Source organism: Thamnophis elegans, chromosome 12, assembly GCF_009769535.1.
Source record: "Thamnophis elegans isolate rThaEle1 chromosome 12, rThaEle1.pri, whole genome shotgun sequence".
Classification (NCBI taxonomy): Eukaryota; Metazoa; Chordata; class Lepidosauria; order Squamata; family Colubridae; genus Thamnophis; species Thamnophis elegans.
This window is the reverse complement of record NC_045552.1, coordinates 36379050-36400060: the sequence shown is the minus strand read 5'-3', so window position 1 is coordinate 36400060 and position 21011 is coordinate 36379050.

Below are 21011 nucleotides of genomic sequence, written 5' to 3'. Positions count from 1 at the left end.
CATTGCATGCACTGCATTAGGATGAAACCAGCACACAAAATAATAGAAAAGGAAGATTACTGTCCTTTTGTCTGTTGAAGTCACCCACTGACCACCTTGGTCCAATGAATGGCCTGAACAAAGAGATACAGAAGGAAAGTCTTTAATTGCTTGCACTACTATATTAAGGATGAAACAAGCACACAAAACAATAAAACAGCTACTTACAGAGGAAAGGTGACTGTCCTTGCGGTCATACTCTGTTGCCTTTTCATCCTGTTAAATAATATGAACTGCAGAAGAAATAAAACAATATTGGACTCAATTTATTTATTTATTATTTATTTATTTATTTTATTTTATTAATTTGTATGCTGCCCACTCTCGGAAGACTCAGGGCGGCTTACAAATAGAAAGGGAAGAGGGGATATAAAAAATAAAAAACAACAATTAAAAATTCAGCAACATTCATGACTTACAATGGGGCTGGATAATTCAACAGACCCAGGCCTGCCGGAACAGCCAGGTCTTGGTCGCTTTGTGGAAGGCCGGAAGGGTAGTAAGGGTCCGGATCTCAACGGGGAGATTGTTCCATAGGGCCGGAGCAGCAACAAAGAAGGCCCTCCCCCGGGGGGTTGGCAGCCGACATTGACCGGCAGATGGAATCCGGAAGAGGCCTAGTCTGTGCGATCTAATAGGTCTCTGGGAGGTAATTGGCAGGAGGCGGTCTCTCAGTTACAATTGTGGTTGTAAGCTGAGGACTACACTATAGATAACAGAAGGGAGCTCTGTTTTCACCCAACAATGTACAGTCTTTTCAAGAAGGATGTCCCCCAACAGGAAAGATATAGTTTTCATCTAAGAAGTTAGATCAATAATGAATGTCATAGGTAGATTCACAGAGCAAGACAGATTTCTTTTTCTGGAATTTATTCCTCAGTTCAAAAAACAGGAATATATGAATTAAGTTCAGTACTTAGGACAGATCAAGTAGATATTCAAGAGTTAGTGGCAATGGTAAAGCAAGATATGGATTTAAAACCAGTAATATTTGGTTGGGCATTTCAAAGGGAATACAATACATATTTAATTTTACCCACATTAACAGCTGCTGAAATTGTGTTTGCACAGTGCAAGCATGCGCACAGGGGGAGGTGTTGTGCAGGCATGCGCGAAGGGGTCACATGCATAGCATGGGTGTGGGCACGTCTATGCGCAACTCTCCTGCACTCCCCCCGCTTTTGGCACCCAATGGGGAAAAGGTTAGCCATCACTCTTCTATACCATATCAGATAAGTGACAGTCTAGTCTCTTCTTAAAAACCTCCACTGATGGAATGCCCATAATTTCTGAAGACAAGCAGTTCCACTGGTTAATTGTCCTCACTGTTAGGAAGTTTCCCCTTAATTCCAGGTTGCTTCTCTCTTTGGTTAGTTTCCAATCATTATTTCTTGTTCTGCCTTCTGGTGCTTTGGATAATAATTTGACCCCTTCTTCTTTGCGGCAGTCCCTCAAATATTGGAACACTGATATCATGCCTTCCCTGATTCTTTGTTTCTTTAGACTAGCCATACCCAAATCTTTCAGCTGTTCTTCATATGTTTTTGTCCTCAGGCCTTTGATCATCTTAGTTGCTCTTCTCTGAGCGTTTTCTGAAGTCTCAAAATCTTTTTGACCAAAATTGGTTGCAGTTTTCCAGGTGTGTCCTTACTAGGTGTTTCACATGATCTTCATTCAAAGTATTAGTCAAAAAAGGGGAAGGAAGGAAGGAAGGAAGGAAGGAAGGAAGGAAGGAAGGAAGGAAGGAGGGAGGGAGGGAGGGAGGGAGGGAAATCTTAACAAAATAATAGTCTGTAAGAATATGTTCCAATTGTCCTAGATTTGTCTTTTCTAACTGGAGAAGGATCATTAGCATTGAATGTGCTTTGACTTCTTGAGCACATTCCTACGGCAGAAATATCTTCAACAGACAACATGGAAAATTAATTTGTAATGGCTATTATTAGTACTTAATTCTTATCCATGTTGTAAAAATATCCCTATTTAGGGCAGAGTGGCAAAGACTCAGAGAAGTTGCATAGGACAAACTAGCCCAGAATTTGTGCAAAATAATGGATGGCTACTAATTTGACTTCAGCACTAAAGAAAGGACAAAGCCATATTAGAACATTACAACCTTGCAGGCTACTTCATTACATACAGATCTAAAATTAGCCATCCCGGAAAAAGGATACTTTCCTTGCATAATTGAGCAAGAGATTGCTGAATTGATGAAGAGATTCATCAAAGACTGCAAACTCCCTTAGCGGACTCCTTAACAAACACAGCCAATTTTTAACCCATGCCAGTTGTTAATTGATAAGGCTTGAGTCATTCACTCTTGCTACACAATGGCAGGGGTCCCCAACTGCCCCGTGGCCCATTTGGAACTAAGTTGTGGGAGAGACAGGCTGGCACACACATGCAACTCCACTCACACAAGCGATGATCCCCTCTCCTGCTCCCCAGCCAGACCCCCCAGCTGCAAAGGTTGGGGACTGTTGTTCTATGGGATGTCTATGGAGATTCTCAACCATCCCGATCATGGTTGTTTCAAAGATGCAGCTCTCATAGAATGACCCAAAGGTGATTTTGCTTTCCAAATGGCAACTGGACTTTCCAAAATTTTCTTCTTTGAAAATGTTTTGCTTCTCATCCAAGAAGATTCTTCGGTTCTATTCCCCACCAGTCAGTTAGAACTGAAGAAGCTTCTTGGATGAAAAGCAAGATGTTTTGAAAGAAAAAAAAACAGTTGCCTTTTTTTTGAGGGGGGGGAATTACCTTTGGGTCTTTCTATGGGAGCTGCACTTGCAGAGCCAACTGGCCTGTCTTCTCTCTGGTCCTCCTTTCTCCCTCACTTCCTACCACACCCCAATTTCAGTCCCCCTCCACGCGTTGGATGGCCTGCAGTTCACAAAAGCTTTGAGGTTTTGATAAAATGGGCTACTCCCAAAGGTTGTTCCAGACCTTTTCTGAATTTTGGCTCCCATGGAATATCCCAGCCCTCCTGAGAAGTTTTGGCAGTTTAAGTTGAAGCATAGATAGAGACATTCTTCTTTTCTTGCCAATTGTACGTATCTTTCCCTCCCTGTTTCAGCTGGCCCTTTTTCTTCTTCCTGCCCATTGGTTTTGCTGATATTTAATACATAAACCTCCAGCTCTATTTTTGCTAACTTAACCAACTGCGAAGGGTGCCGGCCAGTGGTGGGCTTCCATTTTTTTTTACTACCGGTTCGCTCGTGTGTACACATGAGTGCTTGCAACATTTATGCAACATGCACAGAAGTGTCTGGGCGGGTGGGCAGAGCCTCCTGCCACCGCCACTACTGGTTTGCCCGATCCGGGTCGAATCAGCAGAAACCCACCTCTGGTGCTGGCTCTGTCCTGGATATGGGGATAGTCTGAGAGTCCAGCATGCAAACTAGCTTGGAAATGAGCCACAGGAATTTTCCAAAATGAAATCCTTTTGCACACAAACTGTGCAGCTCCTCTGTTTTCAGAAACCTGCCCAGCTCTTGAAAGTGCAAGAGTGCAAGGGACACACAGCCTCTCAGGGCAAAGGGCATTGAGGCCAAGGCACACACCTGCCCTCACATACACACAAAGAGGACTCCACTTATATATGTGGCTATGGTACTTAACTATATTATCACAAATTTAAGAAACAGTAAAAAATAAGTCAACTGATTGTCTAGTTGCATACAAACCATTCTGTAAAGCTATCTGTTCCATTTTCTATACTACACATTTTTAACCACAAATTATTCTATCGTGTTTCTTACAATGTTGCATTTTTCCTTAAAATCCTCATGAACATTTGCACACATTTCTTGCAAAAACATTTTAAAATTAAATGATTATTTAGACCCGGTCTATGTAGCAAGATATGATTGAGACGGTCCTGTATCTTTTTCCTATCGTCCTGTCACCATCAAGATTTTTGCAGCTCAAATTTGGCTGCCACAGAGTCCCAGGAAGCACAAATGAAATCAAATAATTTTATTTCTTGGCTTAAATGTATAATAAGAACAAGGGGAATAAATAGGAGAATATCTGGATTCTTTCATCTCTTAAAAAACAACAAAAACAAGCTATTTATTTAAGAGAATAGAATAGAGTTGGAAGGGACCTTGGAGGTCTTCTAGTCCAACCCCCTGTTCAGACAGGAAATCCTATATCATTTCAGACCAATGGTTGTCCAGCCTCTTCAGTGTTGAAGAATTCACAACTTCTGGAGGCAAGTTGTTCCACTGGTTATTCATCACTTTAAAATTTTAAGGTACATTTATCTAAATTGGCTAATTATAAGGATCTATGTGAATGGAAAAATTCATATGGGTCAAATACTCCAAACCTCAAATGTCTTAAATTATTTGGAAATACAATATGAAGTGGTTTTTTTCCTACTGCATTATGCCAACGACTGTCAGAATGGGGTTAAATAAACTCTGTAACCATTTTATTACACAGTTGAATGCCTTTATCATTGGAATGAACAGATATTTCAAGCCTGGATTTTTGTTTTAAGGGGGGAAAGCCAACCTATTCTCTTTTTCAGGAAAGAGGCCTGGAATATTTCTAGGACTTTCTTGGAAGCCTCCTGCACATTTAAATGCCAGAAACGTTCAGTAGCCGTGAATGCTGTGCGTGTGCTATGAATGCCATCCTGAACAAACATGCTTCTTCCTTGCCCTCCTTGTATTCCACAGAGCATCAAATCACTCCGATTCAGTACAGGTTGGGATGTTCATATCGACACCTGGTGCCCAGTTGCGTGCACAAATTGTACCACAGTCTTCCATGATGGGATAGGAAATATGATGGAATAGCAGCCTAAGCAAGACGTCAAACTTTTTGTGCTCTGCTCTTCCAGACACAACTGTAGGCATGAACCTCTCTCCCCTTCACATTCCTGCTCTGTGAAGGACATGTGGCTCTTCATAGGTGCATGGTAAGCCTGCTTGATGGCCCCCATGGATGCTCTATTTCCTATCAGCACAATGCAAAACTGCCTGTAGCGGGCTGTCCTTTGGTTCTCTGCTAAACAGACCTGTGACTCAGTGCCCTCCTGGAGATATTTACTTGGATTAAATGTATTATTTTTCATTGTTCATTATATTCACTAAGCCGCCCCAGTCAACAGCTAAAATCTGGAAACAAAGCAAATCTGAAGATTGATTACTGGGATTGTTTAAGGTATCTGTAAGGGGCAGGACTAATGGCTCAGTGGTTAAGATGCTAAGCTTGTTGATCAGAAAGATCGGCAGTTCGGCAGTTCAAATCCCTAGTGCTGCTTAACAGGGTGCGCTCCCATTACTTGTCACAGCTTCTGCCAACCTAGCAGTTTGAAAGCACGTAAAAATGCAAGTAGAAAAATAGGAACCACCTTTGGTGGGAAGGTTAGGGAATTAGGAGACTGGAAGGTTAGCTGATTAGGGGACTGGAGACTAAAACATATGAAGAATGGTTGCAGGAATTGGGTATGTCTAGTTTAATGAAAAGAAGGACTAGGGAAGACATGATATCTCAGGGGTTGCCACAAGGAAGAGGGAGTCAAACTATTGTCCAAGGCACCTGAGGGTAGAACAAGAAGCAATGGGTGGAATCTAATCAAGGACAGAACAAACTTAGAACTGAGAAGGTATTTCCTGACCGTGACAACAATTAATTAGTGGAACAACTTGCTTCCAGAAGTTGTGAATGCTCCAACACTGGAAGTATTTAAGAAGATGTTGGACAACCATTTGTCTGAAATGGTGTAGAGTTTTCTCTCTAGGCAGGGGGTTGGACTAGAAGACCTCCAAAGTCCCTTCCAATTCTGCTATTCTATTCTATTCTACTCTATTCTTTCTATTCTATTCTAAAGTAACGGTGTTCCGTGCTCCCTTAGCATTTAGTCATGCCAGCCACATGGCCATGGAGACATCTTTGGACAGCTCTGGCTCTTCGAGTTTGAAACAGAGATGAGCACTTCCCCCTAGAGTCGGGAATGCCTAGCACAGATGTATGAGGGGAACCTTTATCTTTAAGGGGCAGGACTATTACCTCTGTTCTGGAAAAGACAGAAATCTCAGGACAGTGACTTGGAAAGGAAGGCCAATGAAGCTTTGTGGCTCTCATTTATTTAGGCCAGAATTTGCCTTCTTCAGGTTGAAAGCTGCATTCGAGCACATTAAGCAGACTCAATGTGAACCAGGTGGCAAGCGAGGGAAATTGATGACCTCTCAACTTGAGACTGTAGGGAACATCATATATCTGCCGTTTATGGCCTTTTATATTTACAGTATCTTTATTGTCTGGGTTTTATTTTAATTTTGAAAATAAGGTAACTTTCCAAAGATTTCTCAAGCTCATTTGGTGGATTTACTTGCGTTTTTAGTATTGCAGGAGGTATTTGACACAATTTGTTGATGAAATACGGGAAGATTCCCTACTCAGACAGAATGAAATGAACGCTTGGCTTCTGATTTCTAGAGAAACATACTAAGTCTCCCCATCATTTATTGTTTTATGAGGCCTATAAGATGGTCATTCTGAAGCCAGCTAGAAATTGTTATCAGCGCACCCAGGATGCTCTAGGGAGGGTGAGCCATGCCCAGATGGCCTGTTGGGAGCACACTTCAGGTGGGGCCGCCTTTGGAGGCCTCCCAAAAGTCACAGCTGGCAGAAAAGGTATCAGTGCAACTCCTGATGGACACAGCACTGCCAGGGCAGATGGCCTGTTTTGTGTCTCTGTACTAGTGCATCCAGAGAGCCAACTTGCCCAGATAGGAGTTAATATCATGTCATAACTTTAGGGGAAAACGAAAATGGTATCCGAAAACTAAATTAGCCAAAAACAAAGAGAGAAATAATGGGAGATGGAAAAGAGAAACTTGGGGGAGAGATATTCAAACAATCTATTGAAAAGTGATAGAAAAAATTCAGAAAAAAAGCTACAAGACATATAAAAAGAAGAAAAAGAGAAAATAAAATCTAGGAATCTAGGAATAGTAGAATGATATGAACTAGGAGAATGAAATGAAATATTGTAAACAAGATAACAGTATGTTCTAATTAGGATGTATGTGAGCTACATTAATACTCTTAAATGTGTAAAGTAATTATGTTAAATGTTTACTATATAAAAAATTGAATTTGAAGACATATGTTGCTAATAGAAAATAGATGGAAAGGAAATGATGATTTATTTTTAAAGAGAAGAAAAAAATGATATTGTTTATATATGTAAATTAGAAATGCGAAAATATGAGAAGAAAAGTAATACAGCTAAAATTGGAAATAATGGAAATAATAATGTAGAATGAATGATGTGTTTGTGGAAATTTTAAAGGTAAAATCCGGACAGCACTTTGTTCACAAGAGAATTTTTTATTATGTAATAAAAAATAAAATAAAATAACTTTTTATTTAAAAAAAAGATATCTTGTCATAACGTTGAATCTGAATGAAGGAGGAAGTTCTGTGAGGACCCTGCTTCTACATCCAGTTCTATATCAGGGGAGAATCTCATGTAGGAACTTTGGCTTACGCAGCATTAAAACCCACCTAGCTCAGCACGACTCACTAGTTACACTTCCTTGTAAAACCAAGATCGTTTCATCCTGAACATCTTTATTCCCTTTCAACAGCCAATCTGAATCCTTAGCGCATTATTTATCCAAGCATCGAGGCTGATTTATTCTTTTTGCACATTAGTCTTCAACAGCTGTTTCTAAAGCAGCCCAAGCATTTTAATTGCTGCAGCTCTATAATCATTTAAATTGCAAGAAAGAGCTTTTAAGCTTACAAGCAATTTAAGATGAGACAGGAGTTTAATAGACTGCTTTTGAAGTTCCTCCGTTGCAGCCCTCCTAATTACGGCCTGTTCTGCTAGCGACTCAAGGAGGAAGCTTGGAAGAGAGGCATTTTTTTTCCTCTGATGACCAGCAATTCACTCAGAGATGTTATTTGTATTATCTGCTGGCTATTTAAGTTATGGACTAAGTCCAAAATCAGGACATGACCTCTACAATCGACAGGGAACTGGAATGGGCAGTTATCCTGAAAACCCTTGAAGGGTGACTGCGGACTCCATAATCAAAAAACCATTAAAGGAAGGAGGCTGAGGGAACATGGAAGCTCAATACAACTGGTCTGTGACAGTGGTGAAATTCAATTTTTACTACTGATTCTGTGGGTGTGGCTTGGTGGGCGTGGCAGAGGAAGGATACTGCAAAATCCCCATTCCCTCCCCACTCCAGGGGAAGGATACTGCAAAACCTCCATTCCCTCCCCATTCCAGGGGAAGGAAACTGCAGAATCCCCCTTCCCTCCCAACTCCAGGGGAAGGAGACTGCAAAATCCCCATTCCCTCCCCACTCCAGGGGAAGGAGACTGCAAAATCTCCATTCCCACCCCATTCCAGGGGAAGGATACTGCAAAATCCCCATTCCAGGGGAAGGATACTGCAAAATCCCCATTCCAGGGGAAAGAGACCAGAAAATCTCCATTCCCTCCCCACTCTGGGGCCAGCCAGAGGTGGCATTTGCCGGTTCTCTGAATGACTCAAAATTTCCACTACCAGTTCTCCAGAGCCTGTCAGAACCTGCTGGATTTCCCCTGGTCTGTGAGATGCAATAAAATAACAGAGAGCTGAAAAAACCAGAAGACAACAAATTAACCCTGTGTACAGTTACGAGACAAAAAGACCTTGGAAGCCTCAAAGTTTCTGGGGTACCATGGGGAGCTCCAGCAGCTGAGCTGCTGTTTGATGCCAGGGAATCTTCAGTTGTCCAGGACAGGAATGGAAAGAAACTGAGAAGAGTCAGTTGAGCTGATGCCTGTAGTGACCAAAGGTTTTCATTCTTGGATAGTTCTCAAAAGATCTCTTTTGACATCACAATCCAGATGGATTTTTATCAGTATATATTTAAACAGTATGAGCTGCCTTAAATACTCAAAAGTATTTAAGGATGGGTATAAATAAAATATGTAACACACAAAGAAAACCAAAAATACACAGGCAACAAAACCCCTTTTCCAAAAACACTTAGAAAGCAAATGATGAGCAAATGAAATGTATGATGAAATATCCCAGGGAAAGAAAAACCACAAAACTACAGACAAACTTACAGGCAAACCACAAATGCATACACAAATTGCCCAACAACTAAAAGTCCCCTCCACACACACACACAGAAAGGCCAATGAATGAGAGGATTGTTCCTTGGCCTCTTGAGGAGGCTTTGGTTTGCCCCCTCCTCAAGAAGCCCAGGATCTAATCTCCCCATTTAAAGGAAGATGGTTGTGAGCAGGAGCTTCAGAAGACTCCCCCACCACCAAGGAAGTGAATTATTTGGAGCAGTCGGGATTCCAATCTGGGTTTGGGATGGAAAAGGTGTTTTTTTTTTTAAGTTTTTTTTTATTTTTCCCTCTCAAATACATTTACAAATATACATTCTAATAAGTACTATTAACATTTATCTATTAACTATTGACATTTATCACAATCGTCTTACAAATATAGAAAACACAGTTGGGGTCACTGTCTTGCCACCCCATATCTCCATCTTATTTTGCAACAACCCTGCTCTTTCCTCCTTCTCAACCTCCCTTCTCTGCCTTCATCTTTCCTCTTCTCCTTCCTCTTTTCTTCTTCCTCTCTCTTTCCCCCACTCCTCCTGTTTTCTCTTCCTTCTTACCCTCTCTCCTACTCTTGCTTCCCCTCCCTTACTTACTCTGCTTTGCCCTTTCTTCCTTTCCCTCCTCCGGGATGGAAACGGTGTTGGGCACACAGAGAGAATTGCTCTTTCAGTGGTAGGAGATTGCCTCTGCCAGGGAATGTCGACATTGAGGGAATGTCCTTCCTTGATATATAACCCTGCACACTGGCAAATAAATATTATTTGGGTAGTTTATGGCAGGATTTTTTGCCAGTGGTCAGAAAAAGGGAGTAAGTGGGAAATCCAGTTCTGCAACCAGTGACAGTGTCCTTGCCTTTGTAGGAGGTGGATTCCCAGTGCTTTCTGCCCCACCCCCACCCCCGAGTGAAATGAACTTCAATTAAATGACTGAATACCAGACAGGATTAATATTAATCCAATACAAGAAGCACATGTGAAGAGTGTTAGATGCAGCCGGTGAGAGTCGCTAGTGATTTCACCACTTTTTATTTCCAGCAAAATGTGACTGCACTCTGCCGGCTGGGCTGCCAGAGCTCACCCTTCAAAGAGCTCCAGGCAGACCAGCCACCCAATGACAGCAGTTTAAATTCCATGCAATTGGGATAGCCAATCCACAGCGGGCATGACAACTTATGTAGATTCTAGCCAATCCGTGGTGAGCATGAAAACTGATGTAGATTTCTGACGTATGTCCGTACATAACACCCCTCCCCTCCTAGAATGAACAGTGTCCAATCCGTTGACTACGTATGTGACGTAGTCCTCCAGGTAGGTGGGGTGCGCCGGCTTCCTACTGGACCTGCGCAGTTCACTTGTCTCCGGGATCTCGGCTGCAGTGGTCAAGTCTGCTGTTCCTCCGGCTGCCTGGGACAGAACCTCTTGGAACTCCTCAGCCCATGAGTTGAGTTTCGGCCTGGTTCCTTCGGCTTCCTGCTGGACGCCCTCGATCCCAGATAAATGGTTGCTGCTTGGGTTGGCATGTAGTTCCCCTGTTGTGGCACTGGGTAGGCCTGGTTCCCATTCGTCTGCTTCCCGGCCAGCGGTTCAGAGTGCTCCTTGGGGTGGAGACCTCCGGTTCTGTGAGGGTTGCTCTGTCCCTCCGGTTGCGGTCCAGTCACCCTGGTTCCTCAGCTCGGTGTCCCCCAGGTGGTGTCTGAGTTGGTCGATGTGCCTCCTCCTGATTCGCCCGTCCTCCAGCTCAATGCGGTATGACTTAGGGCCAGTGACAGCCACGACTCAGCCTGCCAGCCAGGTCGGATACCCCACATAGTTGTGTGCGAATACCCGGTCCTGTATGTTGAATGCCCACGTGGGCTGTGCAGAGTCCAAAGGAGTCTCAGGAAGGTAGTCCATGTGGTATCGGTCAAGTAGCAACCTCAGCCTTCTTCCCATCAGCAACTCCACTGGCTCTTGTTGGTGGTCTCATGGGGGGTGATGTGTTGAGCGAGGAGGAACTGGTCGACTTTTTCCTGCCAATTTCCTGGGCCCATTTGGGTGAGGGTTTCCTTGGTTAGGCTCACCATCTGCTCAGTCTGCCCATTGCTTGCCGGGTGGAAAGGAGAGATGAGTATGTGCCAGATCCTTTGCTCCACGAGGAATGCCTCCATGGTCTTGGCCATCAGTTGTGGGCTGTTATCGGAAACCAGGACATCAGGTAGGCCGTGGGTGGTGAAGAGTCATCAGAGGGCTTGGATAGTGGCTTCTGCTGTGGTTGTCTGCATGATGATTACTTCTAGCAATTTGGAATATGCGTCCATGGCAATCAGGAATGTTTGTCCTTCTACTGGCCCTGCAAAGTCAATGTGTATACGGGACCAGGGTCCCTTGGCCACTTCCCATTCATGAGTGGGTGCCCGTGGTGGCGCTGGTCGCATCTCCTGGAAGGGTTTGCAAATGGCCACCCACTCGGTAATGTCCTTGTCCATCTGGGGCAGCCAGATGTAGCTCTGGACTAATGCCTTCATTCTCACAATCCTGGGGTGCCCCACGTGTAACGCGTCCATGGCTTGCCTCCAAAGCTTTTGGGGAACAATGACCCTTTCTCCCCACAGCACACAGCCTTTTATGGTTGACAGTTCGGTTTGCTTGCTGTGGTAACTCTGGAACTCCTCCCCCAGTCTCTCCTGTGGCCACCCCCTCAACACCCAGTTCAGAACTTTCCATAATATTTTGTCCTTTTGGGTGTGTTCAGCAATGTCTCTGGTGGTTACTGGGCTGGCCGGGTCAATGTCAATCAACAGTACTTGGGCAGTGGGTGTGGGGTCTTCCACTAGTTCTGGCAGCGGGCAGTGGATGAGAGCGTCGGAGTGGCTGATGTCTTTGCCGAGTCTGTGGGTCAGCTTGTAGTTGTACGCAGTGAGGAAAATGGCCCATCTGGTAATTCTCAGGGACATGTATGGAGGGGTCAGTTGGTTGCCAGCGAGGAGTCCTAATAGGGGCTTATGGTCAGTGACCAGCTCGAAATGTCTTCCGTATATGTACTCATGGAACTGCTTGATTCCTGCCACCATGGCCAAGGCCTCTTTATCAATTTGGCTGTAGTTGCACTCAGACGGTGACAGGGTTTTTGAATAATATGCTATCGCTGCTTCCATTCCGTCTGGTAGGCGGTGGTTGAGGACTGCCCCAACTCCGAAGGGGGAAGCATCACAGGTGATCCGGACCAGCAATGTGTGGTTGTATTGAATCAGGATGCTGTCGGACGAGAGGTCTTTAACTGCTGCGAATACTTGGTCTTCCCTCCATCCCCAGGTCCATGGTGTGTCTTCTCCAGAAGGTTGTGGAGCAGCTCAGCAACGGTGGCCTTGTGTTGTAAAAAAAAATGCTGTAGAAATGTAACAGTCCCAGGAAGGTTTGCAGTTCTGCCTTATTCTTTGGGGTGGGGGCGTTCTTAATGGCTTCCAACTTTCTGTTGGTTGGGTGGATGCCCAAGCCATCTATTAGGTAGCCCAGGAACTCTACCTGCCTTACACCAATTTTGCATTTATTAGGGTTTACTTTGAGTCCTTTTTCCTGGAATCTCCCCAAAGTCTCACACACACGTTCCATCAACTGGCTTATTGACTCTCCTGATATAAAAATGTCACTGAAGTATGGCATCACCCCTGGGATTCTGTGCAGTAGCCGCTCCATTCAGCACTGGAAAAGTCCTGGGGCTATGCTGACCCCAAACTGCAACCTAGTACATTTGAATGCCCCCCTGTGAGTCACTATGGTTTGTGCTTCAGTGGTGGCTTCATCTACTGGCAGCTGATTATAGGCCTGGGCAAGGTCCAGCTTGGCGAATATCTTCCCGCTTCCTAGGGAATGCAACAGATGTTGCACCACTGGCACTGGGTACGCACTCTACTGGAAGGCCTTGTTCAGTGTACACTTGTAATCTGCACAGAGGACGGACCCATCTGGCTTCACAGGGGTGACTATGGGGGTCTCCCACACCGTGTGGTCAGTTGGCATGAGGATTTCCTGGGCAATGAGCTTGTCTAATTGTTCCTCAACATTGGGCCGCAAAAGAAATGGTACCCTTCAGGGTTTGAGCCTGATGGGGGTTATATGGGGGTCTAGGTTAAATAAAATGGGTTTCCCCATATATTTACCTAGGCCCTCATCGAAAACATCCATGAACTCCGCCAACAGCTGGTCCAGTTCATGAGTGGTTATGCAATGCAGTCCAGTGATGTCCAGGCCCAGGGGTTTAAACCAGCGATGTGCGGTGAGGTTCATGGCCGGTGAGGCAAGCGGGCAAAAGCTGCCCTATGTCTGTCAGCACCGGGGCTTTGGCGGGGCTTTTGGAAAGCTGCGCCAAAGCCCCAGAGCAGCTTTCCAAAAGCCCCGCTGAAGCCCCGCTGCTTTCTACCATAGAGCGGGATGCGTCCCGCTCTATGGCGGACGCGGCACCAGGACTTTAAAGCCCTGCTGCCAGGGCCCTGCCACCACTTTAAAGCCCTGCTGCCAGGGCCCTGCCACCACTTTAAAGCCCTGCCGCCGGGGCCCTGCCACCACTTTAAAGCCCTGCCGCCACGTCCGCCATAGAGCGGGATGCGTCCCGCTCTATGGTGGATGCGGCACTGGGACTTTAAAGCCCTGCCACCGGGACCTTGCCGCCACTTTAAAGCCCTGCCGCCACGTCCACCATAGAGCGGGACGCGTCCCACTCTATGGCGGATGTGGCGCCGGGACTTTAAAGCCCTGCCGCCAGGGCCCTGCCGCCACTTTAAAAATAAAAAATAAAAAAATAAAGTGCCAGCCCACGTGCCAGCAGAGGCAGGTAAAACACACACACACACACACACAAACACATTCACACAAATTACTTACAATAATACAAATTACAATTACTTACAAATTACAATAATTTTGAATTCCTCCACCCTTCCTCCGACCACATACCTTTTCCAGCTGTTTCACAGAGGATTTCAACTCTCCTCTTGTCTGTCATGATGAAAATGCAAAAAATGTAAAAAGAAAAAGGCAAGAGCTGCTGAAGTCAGGCTGGGTTAGCTACTGTCAGAATCTCCAATGGATGACTCTGCTTAACTGTTTAAAAAAAGCCTCTAAAAATGTGCCCTCTATAGGAGGAGGTGAGAGAACCACGTGCCTCATCTACATAAGGAATGTTTCACCTTTTAACCCTTGCTTAACTCTGCTCAAGTGATCATAAAGATAGATTAAATGAGGCACGTGGTTTTCTCACCTCCTCCTGCAGAGGGCACTTTGTAAGAGGCTTTTTAAACAGTTAAGCACTAAGTAGAGTCATCCACTGTGACTCTGGCAGCAACTAGCTCAGCCTTTTTCCTTTTACATTTTTCTTTTCTTTTCATGATGACAGTGGTGAGGCCCTGCCTCCCCTGACTGCATGTCACTGGTTTAAACCATTCTACTCCCAGCAGTGATGGCCAGTGGCTGCCAACGACTGTGAGTGGCAGCAGGTCCTGGAACTTTTGGAATGTTACTTTGACCTCCATTCTTCCTAGTACCTCTATCTAGTTCCCTTGATATTCAGGTGGACATTTGGCAGCTTCAGGAACTTCCTGCTTGTGGCTGGGTTCAAATTCTTGATTGTTTGCCAGGATATTATTGTGAAGTACAACCCTGCGTCCAGCTCCATTTTGCATGGTTCCCCTTCAATGATCATGACAGCATGGTATTTCTCCTGCTCATATGCATCTGTGTGTCCCACGGTTGTGCGATGGATTTCTCTGGGAGCTTGGTACTGGTCCTCTCTTTGTCTGCTCCATTGTTGGCCAGCTTTGGGGTATCTGGTCTTCCTGATGGGGCTATAGGCTTTGGCTAAAAAGCAATGGGTTGGGGTTCTTTGCAGGTTTTGGCAATGTGGCCCTTTTTCTGGCATCGGGGGCATGTCACATCCCGCAAATGGCAAGCCACCCTTCTGTGGAAGCCCATGCAGCCCAGGACATGTGGCTGAGAGTACATCCGGCTGAGAGTACATCAGAGAGTACATCCGGGCAATCAGGACGTCAAAAAGAACTTACATTGCCACTGATTGCTTCCGCTGAGTCGCGCCCAGCCGCCCTGTTCAGGATAACCCGTTCCCTCCTAAATAGGAGGGATACGGGTGATCCGTTGCAGGGCAGGGCTGAGGACTACGTCCAGTTCCTCGCGGATAAAGTTGCTCGGTTTCGGGCGGACCTGGACTCCAATTCTGCAGAACCAGCCGAGGCACCAAGGGATATTCTGGTAGGTCATCGCTGGATTGATTTTCAAGCTGTTACCCCCGAGGACGTGGACAAGGCCATGAGAGCTGTAGGTGCCTCCACATGCGTACTGGACCCGTGCCCCTCCTGGCTGGTTGTTAACAGCAGGGAGGTGACACGGGGCTGGATCCAGGCGGTTGTTGCCGCCTCCCTCCGGGAGGGGGTCTTTCCCCCCGCCTTAAAGGCGGCGGTGGTGAGACCCCTCCTGAAGAAACCATCTCTGGATCCAGCCGTTCTAAACAACTATCGTCCAGTCTCCAACCTCCCCTTTGTGGGGAAGGTTGTTGAGAAGGTGGTGGCCTTTCAGCTCCGGCAGTCCTTGGAGGAAGCCAGTTATCTTGATCCATTCCAGTCTGGCTTCAGGCCTGGCTACAGCACAGAAACCGCTTTGGTTGCATTGACCGATGATCTCTGGCGAGCCAGGGATGGAGGCCATGCCTCCATCCTGGTACTCCTTGACCTCTCTGCGGCTTTCGATACCATCGACCATGGTATCCTTCTGCGATGACTGCGGGAGGTGGGGGTGGGAGGCACTGTTTTACGGTGGTTCTCCTCTTACCTCTCGGACAGGTCGCAGTCGGTGTTAGTTGGAGGGCACAGATCGACCCCTAGGCCCCTAACATATGGGGTGCCACAGAGTTCGGTCCTGTCCCCCCTACTTTTTAATATCTACATGAAACCGCTGGGCGAGATCATTCGACGGCACGGAATAAAATACCACCAGTATGCGGACGATACACAGTTGTATCTGTCCGCCCCATGCCAACTCAATGAAGCGATGGACATGATGAGCCAGGGCCTTGAGGCTGTTAGAGACTGGATGGGGGTTAACAAGCTTGTACTCAATCCAGATAAGACCAAGTGGCTGCTGTGCTTCCCTCCCAATAATTGGCCAAGTGTTCCATCTCTCAGGCTGGGGGGTCAAATACTAGGCCCCTCAGATATGGTCCACAACTTGGGAGTCCTCCTGGACCCTCAGCTGACTTTTGAACACCATTTGTCAGCTGTGACCAGGGGGGCATTTGCCCAGGTTTGCCTGGTACACCAGTTGCGTCCCTACCTGAACCGGGAGGCTCTCACAACAGTCACTCGTGCCCTTGTGACCTCTAGGCTGGAGTACTGCAATGTGCTCTACATGGGGCTGCCCTTGAAGAGTATTCGGCGACTTCAGCTGGTCCAGAATGCAGCCGCGCGAGCGATCGTGGGTGCACCTCGTTTCACCCACATAACACCTATCCTCCGCGAGCTGCACTGGCTGCCTGTTGATCTTCGGGTGCGCTTCAAGGTGCTTGTTGTCACCTACAAAGCCCTTCATGGTATTGGATCTGGGTACTTGAGAGACCACCTACTGCCAATTACCTCCACTAGGCCAATAAGATCCCATAGATTAGGCCTCCTCCGAATTCCATCAGCCGGTCAATGTCGACTGGCAACTACCCGGAGGAGAGCCTTCTCGGTGGCTGCTCCGACCCTATGGAACGAACTCCCCATGGAGATTCGTACCCTCACCACCCTCCGGACCTTCCGCATAGCCCTTAAAACCTGGCTGTCCCGACAAGCCTGGGGCTAAAGACTTCAACCCCTCCCGAATAGTATGACTGTTGCGTTTTTTAACAATGTATTGTCTTCATGTGTGTACTTTGTCTTGTACTTCCCTCCCCCTGGATTGTGAGCCGCCCTGAGTCCCCTCAGGGAAAAGGGCGGCATATAAATAAAGTAAAATCCAAATCCAAATCCAATGCCTGCTCTCTGCGTCCCTGGGGTTCTGCTGCCTTTCTGGGTACACACGGTGGATGGTGTCATCTGTGTCATCTGCATCATCATCATACTCAGGGACTTTGGTTGACCAGTCAGTCTCCCGGTATGTGTGGTGCACCCCGCTGGTCTTCCTCACGTTTGCTGCCAAGTTTTCTGATGATTCCGCAGCCCTGGCCTCCTCGACAGCATCCTTGAATGAGACCCCTCTCCGTATCAACAGTTTCTTTTGTAAAGAGAGGTCTCTCATCCCCAGGATGAGCCTGTCCTTCATCATTTTTTAGAGATTTATGAACTCACACCTGGTAGCAATCTCCCGGAGGCTGGCCACAAAATGATTGATGATTTCTCTCGCTCATTGGCGCTGGTGATAAAACTCATTCCGGCTGACCATGGAGGCGGCGAATGGTGCGTAGTGGTCTTCCAGGGCACGTTGCACGGTCTCCACATCTGCTGGGACAACCAGCATCTGTGCCATTTTGTAAATTTTGGTGCCTCAGTAGGTCAGGAATAACGCTCGCTTCCTGTTGTCTGGCCTGTTGTGGTAATCGTTGGCCTCCAGGAACATTCTGAAATGGCCCATGTATGTGTGCCAGTCTTCCGTATGCAGGTCAAAGATGGCTGGAGCAGATAATACTTGTGATGCCATTCGTGCAGGTAGTCAGGGGTCCTTGTTGCAAGATAGCTGTGTGGTTCACGAGGAGGTTCTCAGGTCCCTTTGTCCTTCATTGCAAGTGTAAGATCGGTGCAAATGCAGCCGGTGAGAGTCGCTAGAGATTTCAGCACATTTTATTTCCAGCAAAATGTGACTGCGCTCTGCTGGCTTAGCTGGCGGAGCTCGCCCTTTAAAGAGCTCCAGGCAGACCAGCCAGCCAATGACAGCATTTTAAATTCCCTGCTGTTGGGACAGCCAATCCACGGCGAGCATGACAACTTATGTAGATTCTAGCCAATCCACGGCGAGCACGAAAACTGATGTAGATTTCTGACGTATGTCTGTACATAACAAAGAGACAGTTTGGTACACTGGTTAAAGCACCAGGCTAGAAAGTGGCAGACTATGAGTTCTAGTCCTTCTTTAGGCACAAATACAGCTTGTTGACCTTGGGCCAGTCACTCTCTCTCAGCCCCAGGAAGCAGGGAATGGCAAACCCCTTCTGAAAAAGCTTGCCAAGAAAACTTCAGGGATTTGTCCAGGCAGGAGTGAAAAACTGACTCAAAGGACCCAACATGAATAAATAAATACGTGAAGCAAACACTCGTGATGAGACGTCCTTTGGGACTTGAACCACACACTGGCCTTTTCATGCAGCTCCTTACCAGCCTTGACAGGTCGGGGAATGGTGTGTGTGTGTGCGCGTGCGTGTGTGTGCGTGCGTGTGTGTGCGTGCGTGTGTGTGTGTGTGTCTGTGTGTGTTAGGGAGCTTTTTTCCCCAAAGGTTCATCCATAATCATTGAACTTCAGCAGAGAGAAGTTGCTGCAAGCATCGGCAGTACCAGATGTTCTCCTCGCATTGTGGCTGTCACAGCACATTGGGCACAAAGAGGCCAGAGGCAGCCACAGCCCTGACAGACCCTCCCCTATCCAGAGGCTCAGCATGGAGGAAGCGCAATGAATGTCCTGCCATCCTTCGACCTTTCAGCCAGCTTGGGCTCCACTCCCCCTGTCCATGTCAGAGTTCCAATTAATGCATCCGCCAAAAGCAGAACTCTGAGGCCGGTAGATTCCTCACAGAACATCTTTATTGGATGCCTCATATTGGCAGAGCCAGTGAAAACCAACTCTAAAAGTTCCTGTGAGTTTTTGCCTAATTAAAAGAAGAAATGGTCCCTTGCCCAGATGTCACCGGTCACATTGTCCAAATTAAGTAGCTGGCAGGCTGCTTGATCACTCCTCTTTTCCTTCCACTGCCACCTGTTGGGATGACCTTGGTTCACACAAGAAAACCTTTTGTTTTGACTGCAGCCAGTCTATCTACTTCCCCTTCTCATCCCCCCCTCAGACTTGTAGCAACTATGAGGCAGCAAAAGATGCTCCAGCCAAGTTCACTTCAGAGTGGACAGCCCGAACCTCTGTCCTTCCAAGTGAAAATCTGCAGGTTCTGATGGGTTTCATGTCCACTGAAGGGTCCTCTCCAGTTGTCCCAGCACCTCTGCAAAGAGTAGCAAGAATGGGGATGTCTTTTGGAGCCTGGACTGGCTGACTGGATGCCCATTCAGTCAGTGGGTGAAGGTTGTGAAATGCAAAGAATTGGTCAAATCTTGTTTCACTCACTTTTTCGTATCTGTTTGTGCCTAAAAGCTTGTGGGTATTTTTCCCATTATACATATTTTTATTCTCATTTACTCCGATATATACAGTTTTCCATTTCATAAGCGTGTTCCCTGTGAAATGCATGTATTTCCCATAATATGCTCCTTTCCAGGCACACCTTCCCAAACAGAGTCATCTTTGTATCCACTTGTGAGATGTAATCTGCTTTCAGGGAAATACAGTAATCACTCTATAACTGCCTTCAGGTTGCATCAAATCAGGAGTCTGCAAGTGCCTTTTCTGATTAACCAATTTCATTAAAAGGCAAAAGCTTCATCAGATGCAGAAAATCTTCCTCCTCTTAAAATTATCTGGAAAAGGAACTTCTGGGGATTTGCTACCAAAGTCTAGCTCTCCTCCCACAAGGCTTTTGGGCTGCATTTAAGGAAGGAGGGAAGAACAGGCATTTCAGGGTAGCGGTTTAGGCGCCAGGCTAGAGACAAGGACCCCGTGAGTTCTAGTCCTGATTTGGGCAGGAAGCCAGCTGGGTGGCCCTGGGCCAATCTCTCTCTCTCTCAGCCCTTGGAAGCAGACAATGGCAAATCACTTCCAAAAAACCTTGCCGAAAAAACTGCAGGGCTGCTCCAGGAAATCACCAGGAGTCAAAAGCTGACTTGAAGGCAGAAAATAAATAGGATAAATAACAGTTAAGGATTAATAACAGTTAAGGCAGTGATGGAATTCATATTTTTTTACTACCAGTTCTGTGGGCATGCCTTGGTGGGCGTCGCTTGGCTTGGTGGGCATGGATTGGTGGGTGTGGCAGGGTAAGGTTACTGCAAAATATCCATTTCCTCCTGATCAGCTGGAACTTGGAAGCAGAGAATAGATAGGGGCGGGGCCAGCCAGATGGTGGTATTTACCAGTTCTCCGAACTACTCAAAATTTCCACTACCGGTTCTGCAGATCTGGTCAGAACCTGTTGAATATCACCTCTGGGTTAAGGGAACAATTTATGAGAGAAAGATAGGCCAAACAAATTTATTCCCCATTTGTTCAAAAAATCATTATAACCCTACAGACAAATTTTAAAAAAGCAAGTATCAATACTTCCAGTATGGAGTCAGCAGAAGATGGTGATTGTATAATGGTGCACTGCTACTTGTTCACTTAAAGACTGCAACCAAGGTAGCCAGTACCCAGACAATGGCTTCTTCCCAAAGGAACTGAGTGAATGCATGCGTGATGAGGGATCTTGGAGACCATCTAGTTTTTCCAGATTCACAGATTCCAGTGTTGGAATCCACTCTCATAGCACTGAGCCAGGGTGGCAAAGTGGTTAGAATGCAGTACTGTAGGCTACTTCTGCTGTCTGCCGGCTGCCTGCGATTTGGCAGTTCAAATCCCACCAGGCTCAAGGTTGACTCAGCCTTCCATCCTTCTGAGATCAGTAAAATGTGCACCCAGATGGTTAGGGGCAAGAGGCTGACCCTGTAAACCGCTCAGAGAGGTCTATAAAGCACTGTGAAGCGGTATATCAGTCTAAGTGCTATTGTTATTGCTATCCACTAGAGATAGCCATCTCTGAAATACCTTCAGAAAAGG